At 38.5% G+C, this 15397-nt stretch overlaps 1 pseudogene; it reads left to right on the top strand.

The window, feature by feature from the left end:
- Positions 1–2290: 2290 nt before the first annotated feature.
- LOC113319793 lies at positions 2291–2390 on the top strand (annotated as a pseudogene).
- Positions 2391–15397: the final 13007 nt, after the last annotated feature.

Below are 15397 nucleotides of genomic sequence, written 5' to 3'. Positions count from 1 at the left end.
AAGCAATAGTGACTATGTCCAGCTAATCGCTCTAGCATTTGGTCGATAAAAGGAAGGGGAAAGTGATCCTTCCTTGTGACCTTGTTCAATTTCCTATAGTCAATACACACGCCATCCCGTGGTCACTCGGGTTGGGATTAATTCATTATTATCATTCTGGACTACAGTGATACCTGATTTCTTGGGGACAACCTGAACAGGGCTGACCCACTTTGTCTGAAATTGGGTAAATAATACCCGCATCTAACAACTTAAGCACCTTTTTCGAACTACCTTTTCATGTTAGGGTTCAGTCGACGTTGCATCTCCCTAGAAGGTTTGGAGTCTTCCTCTAAATGAATCTGATGCATACACACAGTAGGACTTATACCCTTAATGTCTGCTATAGTCCACCCTAAAGCTTCCTTATTGTCTTGAAGTACATTTACTAGCCTACTTTCCTGATCACTATCCAAATTGGAAGCTACAATCACAGGTAAAGTCTCAGATGGGCCTAAAAACACATACTTTAGAGTATCGGGTAGCGGTTTAAGGTCCAAATTTGGGGGCTCTTCTAAAGAAGGAATTAGGGTAGTCTCAGAAACTGGTAACGATTCGAACCTAGATTTCCATCTATCAGTGTCTAACACAGGGGTAGAATCTAATAGAGCATTCACCTGTTCAATAGTGCTATCGTCGTCAAAATCGAAACCAAAATGGGATAGACAACTTTCTAATGGGTCTTCATACAAGATGTTTGGTAATGACTCCTGAACTAAGGCTTCTATCATGTTCACCTCCTCAACACATGTGTCATCTAGCTCATGAGGTTGCTTACTGATATTAAAAATGTTCATCTCCATAGTCATATTGGCAAAAGATAAACTCATCACACCATTTCGACAGTTAATGATCGCATTAGACGTAGCTAAAAATGGGCGACCTAAAATCACAGGTATCTGGTTCTCTGGGTCAGGGACAGGTTAGGTATCTAGGACCACGAAATCCACTGGATAAATAAACTTGTCGACCTCAATAAGAACATCCTCGATAACAACTCGAGGGAATTTAACAGACCTATCAACTAACTGCAGTGTCATTTGAGTAGGTTTCATTTCATCAAGTCCTAGCTGTAAGTATACATGGAATGGCAGTAAGTTCACACTGGCTCCTAAGTCAAGTAAAGATTTTTCTACCCAGAAGTTACCTATTGTGCAAGCAATGGTAGGAGAACCTGGGTCTTTGTACTTTGGAGTTGTGGTGTTTTGAATGATTGAACTTACGTGACTAGCTAAAAAGGCTTTTTTATGGACGTTAAGTTTTCGCTTTCGCGTACACATATCCTTAAGGAACTTGGCATAAGCAGAATTTGCCTAATTGCATCTAATAAGGGAAGGTTTACGGTAACTTGCTTAAAAACCTCCACTATGTCATTAAAGTTCGATTCCTTCTTTGTTGGTACTAGTAGCTGAGGAAATGGGGCTCTAGGCCTAAAATCAGACCTTTCAGGAACCGAATTCACATCATCAGAAACTTTATCAGTCTCTTCAGCTACTGGTCCTGAGAGGTGAGATCCTGAGGGGTGAACTACAGTATGTTCACTATCGGGCATGGTTACCTTATTGTCTACAACTCTACCACTTCTAAGGGTTCTAACAACATTCAATTGATTCGATGGTTTTGCACCTAATTCATGAACTCCTCTAGGGTTGGGTTGTGTTTGACTAGGAAACTTACCTTTTTCTCTCAAAGAATCACTTATCAAACCAACCTTGGTTTTTAACTCGGAAATAGCCTGACTATTTTCTTGTCCTATCCTGTTACTAGCTTGTAGACTCTGTTCTACGAATAACTGGAATTTTGCAGTTTGCTGATGTAACAAGGCAGGAGATTCCTCTAAACTTAGGATTTTCTTATCTGACTGATTCTGAAACTGAGCTAGTCCTGAAGGATTCTTAGTATAGCCAAAACCTAGGGGAGCATTAGAATAACTAAACTGACCTTGACTTTGGCCCTTAGACCACGAAAGGTTCGAATGGTTTCTCCAACCAGGATTATAGGTTTCTGAATATGGGTCAATCTTTTGACGATTATAAAATCTAGTGTTATTATAAAGAGCATTGGCCTTCTCTTCAATATTCTGGCCTTCCCAAAAAGGCTCCACTCTACCCACTAGTCTGGCCTTCCCAAAAATTCCATCGCCGCATCAACAGTTTGGTTTTCAAATCCACCAGTGCATAGAGACTCAACCATGGTCGTTGTGGAATAATCTAAACCCTCATAAATGATCTGAACTAGCCTAACCTTTTCTAAACCATGATGAGGACACTGGGATAAAAAATCATTGAACCTTTCCAAATACCTATATAGAGATTCTCCCTCTTGTTGTGAAAATGTGCATGTTTGCGTCCTAATAGACGATGTTTTGTGCCTAGGGAAAAACTTATTAAAAAAAGGCAGATGTAAGTTGTTCATATGTCTCAATTGACTCGGAGTCCAAAGTATACAGCCACGACTTGGCCTTATCTTTCAAGGAAAATGGGTATAACCTAAGTTTCAAAGCATCATCATCTAAGCCTCAAATTCTTATAGTACTACAAATTTCCTCAAAATCCCTAACATGGTAATAAGGGTTTTCATTTTCTTTCCCTAAAAATATTGGGAGCATCTGTAAGGTCTCGGGTTTCAGTTCATAGGGTGCCTCCGTTTCAGCTAACTTAATACACGAAGGACGGGTAGTCCTAGTTGGATTAAACAAAGCTTTCAAAGTTGCCATTTCTGGCGCTATCGGAGCAACAAGGATTCTCTCCTCAGTCAAAGAACGTTTAAAAACAGACTCTTCAAAAGCCGGACTTTGTAGATTAAGGTAATCGAGACGCTTCGAACTACTAGGTTTCTCTTTAACAAATCTACCTAGTGCGTCTCTTTTACGTTCAGGCATACAATAGAATTTTCTAAATTGGAAGGGTAAGCAAACACAGATTAAGGCCGACTCAACCAAATCAAACCTATTGATTTCTAGCAAACAAAAAGCATGATGGCTCCACTTAGATTGTTTCTAGACCAGCTTCTAATCCTTCGAACGGGAATTCGTTACAATTTAAGCAAACCCCTCTAGAATCAATCCGAGTTAACGTAAGTTGAATAGAGGCGAGGGAAGATCGGTGGAGCTTTGATACCCAAGGCCTCACCGGTATTACAAGGCGGCACAGTCACGCATTCAACTTACAGAAACCGTCAAGAACTTCGAAGTATGCTTAAAAGAGTAACCAATATTTTTCGAATGACTTTCCTGTTAAGCTCGTTACCCTATCGGTCCCGTTTTAGTCAAAATTTTAGGCTTAGGTTCGCGTAGGTTACGTGTTCCTAAAGCGGGCAAGAAGAGAACGGTGATGAAATCCGAACCCTTATCTTGTATGGCCAGGCCTTGCCCTTTACTAGAAAAATAAATGTCTGTATTCAGTCCTCAACATATATGCATACGAAGGAGTCCAGTAGCTCGCTGACAGGGGATTCGCGAGTGTTTAAAATCTTACCTCCCGTTCCAGACGGGGGATGAATCGGTTGTAGTCGATTCGGGCCACTGACTCCGATGTCTAGTGTACGAACCCAAGGTGCAGAGACAATATCGTAATTGTCCTCCTTCTCTGCAAACAATTTATATTTAAAGTACCCTTCCGTAGGGTAATAAAAAAAATAATGTCCCAAAGTCCAAAAGTCCAAAAGTCCAAAAAGATAAAGAAAAATTACAAAAATAATAAACCCTAATACATTTTTTTAAATAAAATAAACAAACCCTAAACTAAAATTGTCTAAAATAAAATTGTCTTCTTTTATGTTCTTTTGCTTTAATCTTTAGCTCCAAGTCTTTATGAAATCACCAAACTCCTTGGCTCAATGTTCTTTATGATCCAGAACCTGTAGACACAAGATAAATACCCAAAAAGATAAAAAATGACAAAAATAATAATAATAATTAAAAAAATAAATAATCTAAAACCCTAAAAACAAGTCCGCGTCGGCGGCGCCAAAAATTGATGTGATTTGTAGATAGTGGTAAAAGTGGTTCAATTCTCAGACTTGTGAAGAATATTAATTAAAATTAAATTCTAATATTAGAATAGAAAACTCACTAAAAATTATAGCAAACTCAATCAAAGATGATATCAATACTAAAAGAAACACTAAGGCTAAGATTCCACTATTTTCCAAATTCAAAGTGATTAAATCAATACTTATATTTGTGCAATTTTCTTGTTTAATTTGATTCTAAAATATTGCAACAAGTAGATTTTCAAAAGTAATAATTATAAATACCAAGTATGAAGCATCGAAATTCTTAAAACTAAGCATACTCCATCAAAATAGATCACAATCACTCAAATAAAAATCATATTCAATAATAGTTCAAGGCAAATAATCATATAATTATTGCAAATAAAAAGATAAAATAGAATATACCACTTTTTGTTGGAAAAATAGCTTCCTCTATCGCCTCAATAATGGGGTTTAGCTCCTCATATTAATCATGATCTCAAAATATGTGTTTGTTGCTCAAAAGATGATTAAAAGAGTGAAAAGTAATAACACAGACTGTTTGCAACAATGTATTGGTGTTGCAAAACAACTGTTACAATGGAACTGTTACAGAAAAACTGTTGCTTTGTCGCTGATTTTAAGACCCTAGAATAAGACTGCCCTGAACAGCTTAATGTTCTTCAGCTGTTAAACAACGACACTTTTCTGCGACTATCTACCGAGCGTCAATGTTCTTCGCGTTCTTCTTCTTCAGCAGCAGCAGCAGCAGAAACAGAGTTTGGTAAAGCTCTGATTTCTTCTTCTCTGTCTCTCCTTAGGTTCCCAAACTCTCGACACCTCTTCTACATGACCCAAGACATCTATTTATATCAAAAATACCGATTAAATCTCTCCCAAATCTTCCAAAATCTCTTTCATTCTCTTCACGGCCAAGTTGCGGCAATTTCTTGTTTTAGGATTTCTACGCGTTTCTGAGCTTTCCTTTTTATTTTAAACTCTTCCTTAGATAGATACAAATCTTTGGAAGGTTTACTGCGCTTTAATCTCTCTAAAATTCCCTAAAACAGGTCACACACGTGACTTTCCATATTTTCTTGTTGTGAGAAAAATCCGTCGATTGAGCCCATTCTAATAGATTTAAACACCCATATCAGATTCCTAGACCCATAAGGAGTCTATCCTATGAAAATCAGAGGTTTAATCGACCTCGAACTCCTTCAAATCACGATTGCCAAAACTGCTCTTTAACTGCACTTTTTTCCCGCCAAAAATATGATTTTTGAATGTTGAAGATGGTTGCCCCTTATCCAGAGTAGGGGTGCGATTAGCAACTGCCTGGAAATGGGATGCCCCTTAGTAATTAGGTTACCCCTTATCCAAAGTGAGAGTCCGAATAGCAAATGTCCTCCGGGTGCTTTCCGACAACTTTTCGAGCCAATTTTTTCCAAAAATGTTTATTGGCCAAAAATACCTACAAATAAATAAAACACCATAATAAGTACAAAAATGAGCCCTAACAACATATAGAATCGAGACAAATCGGACACAAAAATGTGTCTATCAATAAGATGAAACTCGTAGAGATTATTTATGATGGTTTAGACTATCAACCAAAGACATGGTTGAGTCTATGTGCGCTGGTGAGTTCACTAGTAAAAGTGTTGATGATGCTTTTACCTTCTTAGGAGTTGTCGCTGAAAAATCCCAACAGTGGGAGTCTTGTGTTGAACCCCCCAAAAGACTCTTGGTCAATAGCAGTAGCAAAATGTGGTAGATACAAGCTTCGGATCTGATGCTAAGTTTGCTGCTTTGTCTATAAGGTTAGAAGCTTTGGAATTGAATCATCCTAAACATAGGTCTCTTGTTGAACCTGATGATAGGTTTTAGAGACTCTCAAGTGTCTAGTTGTGGAGTAGAAACCAATAACTCTTTTTGGGAAGGTCGGGTTAGTGAAGAGCAAGCCCATGCTGTCTATGACAATGCTAGGTTTGAGAACCGTCAGAAGTTTGACCCATAATCAGAGACTTACAACCCTGGTTGGAGAAACCATCCTAATTTTTCTTGGTCTAAGGGTCAGAATCAAGGACAGTCTAGTAATTCTCATCCTCCCCCCAGGTTTTGGTTATGCTAAGAACTCTTCAGGTCAACCCCATTTTCAGAATGAGAAAAAGATCTCCACCTTAGAAGAAACCCGTACCATGTTAGCAAAGAACCATGAGATGTTATCAAAGAACCACTGTGGTTTTCAAGAAGAAACCAGGCAGAATTTTAAGAATAATTCCCAATCTCTTGCTAACTTAGAACTTCAAGTTGGCCAAATAGCTAAGTTTCTTAGTAAAAGAGAAGATGGAAGGTTCCCTAGTCAAACTGATCCTAACCCTAAAGGATAGAAATCGTACAATCATGTGAATTCTATAACAACCCTTAGGAGTGGAAAGAAAGTTGACAATAAGGTTGCCATGCCTGATAGTGAACATACTGTAGTTCACCCTTCTGAGCCAGAAAATGAGGAGACTGATAGATTCTCCAAAGAGACCAATGAGGGTCATGCTGAGCCCGGCTTTGTTCCCAGAGCCCCGTTCCCCCAGCTGCTAGTTCCAACTAAGAGGGAGTCCAACTTTAATGATATATTGGAGGTTTTTAAGCAGGTTACTATCAACCTCCCATTGTTAGATGCGATTAAGCAGATTCCCGCTTATGCCAAGTTTCTTAAGGATATGTGTACGCGAAAGCGAAAACTTAGTGTCCAGAAGAAAGCCTTCCTAGCTAGTCATGTGAGTTCTATTATTCAGAATACCACTACTCCTAAGTATAAAAGACCCAGGTTCCCCTACTATTTCTTGCACAATAGGTAAATACTGTGTCGAGAAATCTTTGCTTGACTTAGGAGCCAGTGTGAACTTACTGCCATACCATGTGTACCTTAAGCTAGGACTTGGTGAGATGAAACCTACATGACACTTCATTTAGCTGATAGGTCCGTTAAAATTCCTCGTGGTGTGATTGAGGACGTTCTTATTGAGGTCGACAAGTTTATTTATCCAGTGGATTTTGTTATCCTAGATACCCAACATGTCCCTAACCCAGAGAACCAAATACCAGTGATTTTAGGTTGCCCGTTTTTAGATACATCCAATGCGATCATTAACTGTCGAAATGGTATTATGAATTTGTCTTTTGGTAATATGACTATTGATCTGAAATTTTTTAATATTAGTAAGCTACCCTCTGAACTAGATGACTCGAGCATAGAAGAGGTGAACATGATAGGAACATTAGTCGAGGAGTCATTACCAAACACTTTGTTAGAAAATCCATTAGAAAAATGCCTGGTCCACTTTGGGATTGATTTTGATGATGACAATGTGATTAATGAGGTGAATGCTTTATTAGATTCAACCCCCTTCGTTAGACACTATTAATGGCTGGAAACCTAAGTTCGAACCTCTACCCGTTTCTGAGTCTACCCTAGTTCCTTCGTTAGAAAAGCCTCCTAAGTTGGACCTTAAACCATTACCAGGTTCCCTTAAGTATGTGTTTTTAGACCCATCTGAAACTTTACTTGCGATTATAGCATCCGACTTGGATAGTGATCAGGAAAGTAGGCTAGTGACCGTCCTTCGGAATAACAAGGAAGCTTTAGGGTGGACTGTAACAGACATTAAGGGTATAAGTCCTACTGATTTTATGCATCATATCTATTTAGAGAGTGACACCAAACATTCTAGGGATATGCAACATCGAATGAACCCTAATATGAAAGAAGTAGTTCGAACCGAGGTTCTTAAGCTGTTAAATGCAGGCATTATCTACCCCATTTCAGACATTAAGTGGGTCAGCCCCGTTCAGGTTGTTCCCAAGAAATCTGGTATTACTGTAGTCCAGAATGATAAAAATGAGTTAATCCCAACCCGGGTGACCACGGGTTGGCGTGTCTGTATTGACTATAAGAAATTGAACAAGGTCACTAGGAAGGACCACTTTCCCCTTCCCTTCATCGACCAAATGCTAGAGAGATTAGATGGACGTAGCCATTATTGGTTTTTATATGGATACTGCGGCTATAATAAGATTATCATAGCCCTAGAAGACCAAGATAAAACCACTTTTACCTGTCCCTTTGGTACCTTTGCGTACAGACGCATGCCTTTCGGGCTATGTAATGCCCCTGCGACCTTTCATAGTTGTATGTTGAGCATATTTTCTGACATGGTAGAACGGTTCTTAGAGGTCTTTATGGATGATTTTTCAGTGTTTGGTTCGTCTTTCGATGAGTGCTTGCATCATTTGTCATTAGTTTTGACTAGGTGTAAGGAAAATAATTTAGTGCTTAATTGGGAGAAATGTCACTTCATGGTTCGTTCAGGAATTTTTCTAGGGCATATCGTATCTTCGAAGGGTATAGAGGTAGATAGAGCCAAAGGTTACCTCATTAAAACTTTACAGGTCCTAAAAATCGTAAGAGATATTAGGTCATTCTTAGGGCATGCAGGTTTTTATCGTCGATTCATTAAGGATTTTAGCTTAATTTCTAGACCTCTTTGCAATTTGCTTGCAAAAGACGTTAAGTTTGTCTTTGATGATGCTTGTTTAGAGGCTTTTGAGAATCTTAAGAATTTACTCACTACTGCCCCCATAGTCCAGACACCCAAATGGAACCTACCCTTGGAGATCATGTGTGATGCTTCAGGTTATGCTATTGGTGTTGTGCTAGGTCAGCGAGAAAATAAGTTACTTCATGTGATTTACTATGCTAGCAAAACTCTGAATGATGCCCAGTTGAACTATACCACTACGGAGAAGGAACTATTAGCTATTGTGTTTTCCTTAGACAAGTTTAGATCCTACCTCTTAGGTTCTAAGGTCATAATCTTTACTGATCATGCTGCTTTGAAGTATCTTCTTTCCAAGAAGGATACTAAACCTAGATTGATTAGATGGATCCTATTGTTGCAGGAATTTTCCTTAGACATTAGAGATAAAAAAAGGTGCAGAAAATGTAGTAGCAGACCACTTGTCTAGGCTTGTTGTGGATACCCTTAATGATTCTCCTCCTGTTAGGGATAGTTTTTCTGATGAAAAACTGTTCTTTGTTACCCAAGCACCTTGGTATGCGAATATAGTGAATTATCTTGTTACTGGTCGAATGCCCCAACATTGGAGCAAACAAGATCGTTCTAGGTTTTTAGCCGAGGTGAAGCACTTCTTTTGGGATGATCCTTACTTGTTTAAGTATTATCCATACCATATTATTAGGAGATGTATACCTGAGAATGACCAGTCCAGTATTATTTCCTTTTGTCATGATCATGCTTGTGGGGGTCACTTTAGTGCTAAGAAGACTGCTGCTAAAATATTGCAGTGTGGATTCTATTGGCCTTTGTTGTTTAAAGACTCCCACAGTTACTGTGTTACTTGTGAACGTTACCAAAAATTAGAAACCATTTCCCGTAGGAACATGATGCCCTTGAACCCTATTTTAGTTGTTGAGGTCTTTGATGTGTGGGGTATTGACTTTATGGGTCCGTGGATTGAGGCGTTTGCATGTAAGACAAATGACCATAGGGTTGTGATTGAGTTCTTGAAAAATAATATACTTACACGTTTTGGTACACCGCGAGCTATAATTAGTGATGGAGGGACGCATTTTTGTAATGGAGCTTTTAGGCTTTTGATAAAGAAATATGGTATTACACATAAGGTAGCTACCCCATATCATCCACAGACTAGTGGTTAGGTAGAGGTTTCCAATAGGGAGATAAAGCGTATATTAGAGGAAACAGTTAATCCTAATCGGAAAGACTGGTCGTCTAGGCTTACTGATGCCTTATGGGCTTACTGTACTGCGTTTAAGACCCCCATTGGAATGTCACCTTATCGGCTTGTGTATGGCAAGGCATGTCATTTACCTGTTGAGTTAGAACATAAAGCTTATTGGGCTGTTAAGCAGCTAAATTTTTCACTTGACAAGGCAGGAGCCCATAGGAAACTCCAGATCAATGAGTTGGAAGAGATTCATATAGATGCTTACGATAGTGCGAAGGAGTATAAGAACAAAATGAAACTTGTGCATGATAGAAATATTTTAAGAAAGTCATTTTCTCCAGGTCAAAAAGTTCTTCTGTATGATACCCTCTTGCATCTTTTCCCTGGGAAGTTACGTTCTCGGTGGACGGGTCCTTTTATTGTTCGCACTGTCTTTCCTCATGGAGCTGTTGAGATTGAGACACCGGATGGTAGTAGTTCTTCGAAGGTTAACGGTCAGAGATTGAAACCCTTTTGAGATCCCTTTCCTACAGGTGATGTTGAGGAGGTCCCTGTTTACCCTTGATTGACCATCGAGGCGATTGTGTGTTGTATATTAGTTTTTGATTTCTCCCTTCACCCAGGTACTATATTTCCAACTTCTCCTCGTGTTATTTTACTTTTGGTACTGCTCTTTCATTAGAAACATTGAGGACAATGTTAGATTTAATTTTGGGGGCGGGGAAGAACTTTTTAGTTGCATTTTTGAAACTTCTAGCGTCACATAGTATCCGGTTAGCTAAGTTTACATATGTTTTCTCACCGAAAAGATGGAAATTGGAATTGCTAGGGATAACATTCTTCTGAGACATTAGAGAAAAAGACATTGAGATCTTTGACATTCAGGAGAGAACTTGTTCCTTTTAGAGGTAACCGTGATGGACCTAACCATCCATGACGGAAAGGCAAGTAGGTTAGAAGGAAATGCCAGAAAGACAAAGCAACCTCACAATGTAGTCTTAGTTACTGGATTACGACTCTCTCTCAGTAGAAACTTATCATCATCAACAAGCGGAGCGACATAAAAATCTATGAAGAAAGTTGAAGACGTTTAAGGTTTAGAAGCAACAATAGAAAGGAATAATTCAAAAAAATCAAAGTTGAAGATTGAGTTACAAGAGCAAAGAAAATCAAACGACATACATTGTTGAAGTTCATGATACCAATACATTACAAGTTGTGAAGATCCAGGTTCTAAAGTCCTTCTCTAATGGCCATGTAAATTGATGTCTTGTTATTTTTGTTAAAAAAAAAAGTACATTCAAAATTTGTTTAATAAGGCCATAGGGAAGTAGAAATCTATAAGGAAGTTTCAAGCAAGAAATCGAAGAGAAGAATTAATTGTCAAGGTTCTACGAAGTTCGAGAGTTTATCATCAACAGTTGAAGACCGAAGAAGACGTTGTTTCTACTGAGCACTATGAGAGAGTCGAGGAGAGATGCATATTGGTTGCTTTGTTAGTCCACTTTCCATCTGGCACAAGATCTTTCTAGCACTGGTTCACCTCATCACATGTAATTAGTCCAGCTGTGTAGCAGATGTCCCTCTCATTTTTATCTCTCTCATAATTTTATCCAGTTGTAAAGCGGACGCATCTTACAATGTTTATCTTGTTGTGTAGCAGATATCTCTTTACCTAGCAGTGTTGCGGATGTGTATCCCCTATTCTTTGTTCAGCTTTAGAGCTGGCACCTTTAATTTCTCTGGAATTCTAGTTACTTGGAGATAGGTTGAGAATCTGTATGTCCTCATAGCTCTTTGGATACTTGTGACCAATTAGAAGTCATGGTTTTGTGGGTACACCTCTGGTAAACCCTCCTGAGACTATATCTCGGTCACTAGGGCCACCTAGTGATTTAGGCTTTTATTTTTATTAGTTTTGCTCGAGGACTAGCAAATAATAGGTTCGGGGGTATTTGATAGACACATTTTTGTGTCTGAATTGTCCTCAGTGTCTCTATTGCTAGTGCTTGATTTTGTACTTATTATGGTGTTTTTATGTTTGTGTAGGTGTTTTTGGAGAAATACACCTGTGTGGAAAAAGTTGCTCAAAAAGTGCTATTTGGACCCCTGGAGGACATTTGTTATACGGACCCCAAATTTGGATAAGGGGAACCCAAGGTTATGCGTATCCCAAATTCATCCTCAGCACCTCAGTTGGACACCTACTATTTACACTCAACAGACAGATAGGGGGCGACCTTCTTCTTCCACATTTAAACCGCATAATTTGGCGGGAAATTTGGCAGCGGAACAACAATATTAGGGTTTGCTATTTGACCTTGTTTCAGTGAGATTAAAGGGCTGTAATCAAATGGGTTTAATCGTTTGGGCCAGACAGGCGTGTTATGGGTGTTTGGTTGGATCATATTTGGCTGGATATTTCGTTCGAAGTGAAAGAGGGAAAGTTAACCAAGTCACCTGCGATTTCTTCTGGAACTGATTCAGACGAGATTCCATTGGGTTTTTCTCTTAGTTTGGATATATACCAGCCTGTTACATCACAACAGGATTGGTAAGTGCTTTGAATTCGATCATAGGGGAAGATTTCATGTAATCTCGACTAAACAGGGCATGCACATTCTCGGGAAACTTCTGTGATATTTTGAAAGGTCTGTGAGAATTTTCAGCGTGCTAAAACTCTTATGGAGCGCGTATGATGTTGTTGGGAGTGTACAGAGTACATGAAGACGCGTGTAGGAGCTGCAAAAGGAAATTATTCCCGTGACAGGAAGAAGAGAATAAACGGAGTTAATGAAGATTATATGGAGTTATTACATCGATTTTTAGGCCCTGTATATATAGTATATAAAGAGTGTTCGGTGGTCATAGAAGGTTGACCGAGAGTTTGGGAGATTATAGAGCATCACAGAGTCGAAAAAAATCAAGTTCCAGAAATATTTTTCTGCTGCTGTTCATCTGAAGAACGCGAAGAACAGGCCATCCAAGACAGTCGTTTTTCAACAGTGGAAACGACACACGAGCGTGGGTCGAGAATCATCGACAGTATTGTTCTATCGTTCTTTTCAGTTTGTAACACTTATAACTGTTGCAAATCCGATTATCATTGTTTCTCCCATTTCATCATTTGTACACCACCTTTGAGCAATAAAAAATGAATTTTTGAGCATGTTTTCTTAATGATGAGCTAAACCCAATCCTTGGGGCGACGGAGGAAGCCATTCTCTCAAGAATTATGTGGTAATATTAATTTAATAAATTTATGCAATATTTTTATAAGATTAATTGCATTGATAAAAAAATAAATTAAATGATTCTTATTAATCAAATGTGTTTTCTCTTGATGATGGATGCTTAGTTTTTAGACTCTTGATGCGTTATACTTGCGACTAACATTTGATATTTTTGGAATCTGATTTTGGTAATACTTTAAAATCGAATCAATTATTTAGATTGCATGATATAAATTAATTTAAAACCACATAAGTATTGATGAATGGTGAAATCCTACCTCCATCCTCTCCATAATTTTCACAACATATCAACATTTAATTGCTTTATTTTCTTTGCTTTAAAATTAAGTCTAAAATCGATTTCTTTCACAAGTCTCAACGAACTTTTTACTACAACTCAATTTGAAATCACATCATAGTACCTTGCTGGAACATTTGAGACAGATTGGATTGAGGATAGGTGACATGGATATGGGTTGTTGAGTATTTATTGTGTTTGTCATTATTCATGATGACGTTGAGGTGATGATGTAAACTGCCAAACGTAATAATGGTAGAAAATGGGGGAATTTTTTTTTGTCTGGATGGGTGGTAAGGGGGAAGATTTTTTGTGCTTGCTGGGTGGTTAGGTTTGATGGATAGACTAAAGACGTTTATGTCTAATATGCCCCAGGTTGCGGTGAAGCCTCCCAACTGGTGCTGCCATCTCCTAGTCTGCATAAAACATAAAGTGTTAATTAGACCCCCAAAGATAAATATCAAAGTTTGGTAACCCACCAGATACTCCCTTAATGGTAAATCCAAAGGAATTAAAGGTCTAAATGAAGATTAGGTGTTGAAAATAGGTCTTGATAGGATAATTATGATTTGGATGGGTAAAATCAGACGCATGGCTTTGAAGAGGCGTGGTAAACAAAGCGACATGACGCTTAACCAAGCGCCTTAAATGGCAATGAATAGGTATGGCGAGGGCTTTAAAAGGTGGTTTTTAGGGGTAATTAACATATTCAGAGCAGAAAATTATCTTTCTATCAACAGAAAAGGAAAGGTTTAGGGAGAATTCAGAAAGTCTAAAAAATAACCGGCAAGCCTTCTCAGAGTGCAGGGTTGTGGGAGTTCCTGAAGAGCCATTATCTGCTGCATCTCTAGATTCACCAGAATATACACAAGCCAAGGCTCTTCTTTCTTCACTGAGGATTGCAGAGTTACAGAAGCTACATGAGGATGTGCGATCTTAGACCGATCGGCAGTTGAAACTTCAACTCCAACAAAGGGAGGAAGAGAAGGCTGCTCGAGAACGAGAACGAGAAGAGAGAAGGCTTGAGAGATTGTATGATGCATGGCTGCCAAATATTTTGAGAAGCAAGAGAGAAAAGATGAAGAGTGGGAGGAGAAGCAAGCGGAGAAACAAGCAAAGGCACCCAAGTATGGAAGTGTAACTGAAAGTGATTCTGAGTCAACTGATGGGTTTGAGGTTGGGGGAGAGATGGGGACCATTGATTTGGATTCAGATGCTTGTGGGGGTCAAGAAGAGGACAATCATGGAAGAATGTGTATGATGAGAAGCATTTAAGGAGCTGATTTGAGTATGAAATTTCCAACCCCAAGATCTTCTCAAAAAACAAGAATGAGGGTGAATCAGAAAGATTGAATGTAAGTTTAAATGTGTCTGATTCCGAAGATGAAGATGAGGAAGATAGGGGTGATGCTTCATCTGACAGTGATAACGAGCACTATGAAGAGGAAGGATTGGACACTGATGAAGATGATTGGTTGTAATCTCTTCAAGTTTACCAGGAAAAACTAGTTTTTCAAGCATTGCGTAAAGCTTGAAAACGAACAACAAGTTTTTAACAAAACAGTTTTTCTGGTAAATTTTCCCTTTCCTTACTTTTTTGGTGTTGGTGTAGATGATGTAAAGCTTATTCTTTTTCTGGTGGTTGTAAAATCGGTCAGCTTTTTTAACTTTTTGGTGGTGTGGATGTGAAAAAGTGATGTTATTCAGGGGTGTTTTCTGGTTGCAGTGTTTGAAATTTGAAGTTGTTATGGTTTTTCAAGGAATGTTACAATGTTCAATAGTTGTTAGGATTTGGATAATAGTAGTGTGACATTCAGTAACAGGTTTGAGATTTTGGTATTTTGGGACTTTAATCTTTTGAGAGTTTGTTAAGAAAGTTGGGATGTAATGCTGAATGCAAAATTTTAAACTCTTAGTGTACAAATCTATGAAGTGTTTGGTGTTAAAATCAAGGATGTTTGGATAGGACTTGGACTTGTTTATGTTGGATTTAGCATCCTTTTGCAATGCTTTTCTGTTTTTAAAATTGATTTGAAAGAACAAGGATCTGTAGATAATATAACTGCTAATGAGAATCACAATG

The sequence above is a fragment of the Papaver somniferum genome, chromosome 10 (genome assembly GCF_003573695.1).
Source record: "Papaver somniferum cultivar HN1 chromosome 10, ASM357369v1, whole genome shotgun sequence".
NCBI classification, from domain to species: Eukaryota; Viridiplantae; Streptophyta; class Magnoliopsida; order Ranunculales; family Papaveraceae; genus Papaver; species Papaver somniferum.
This window is presented reverse-complemented; position numbering and strand designations above follow the sequence as displayed.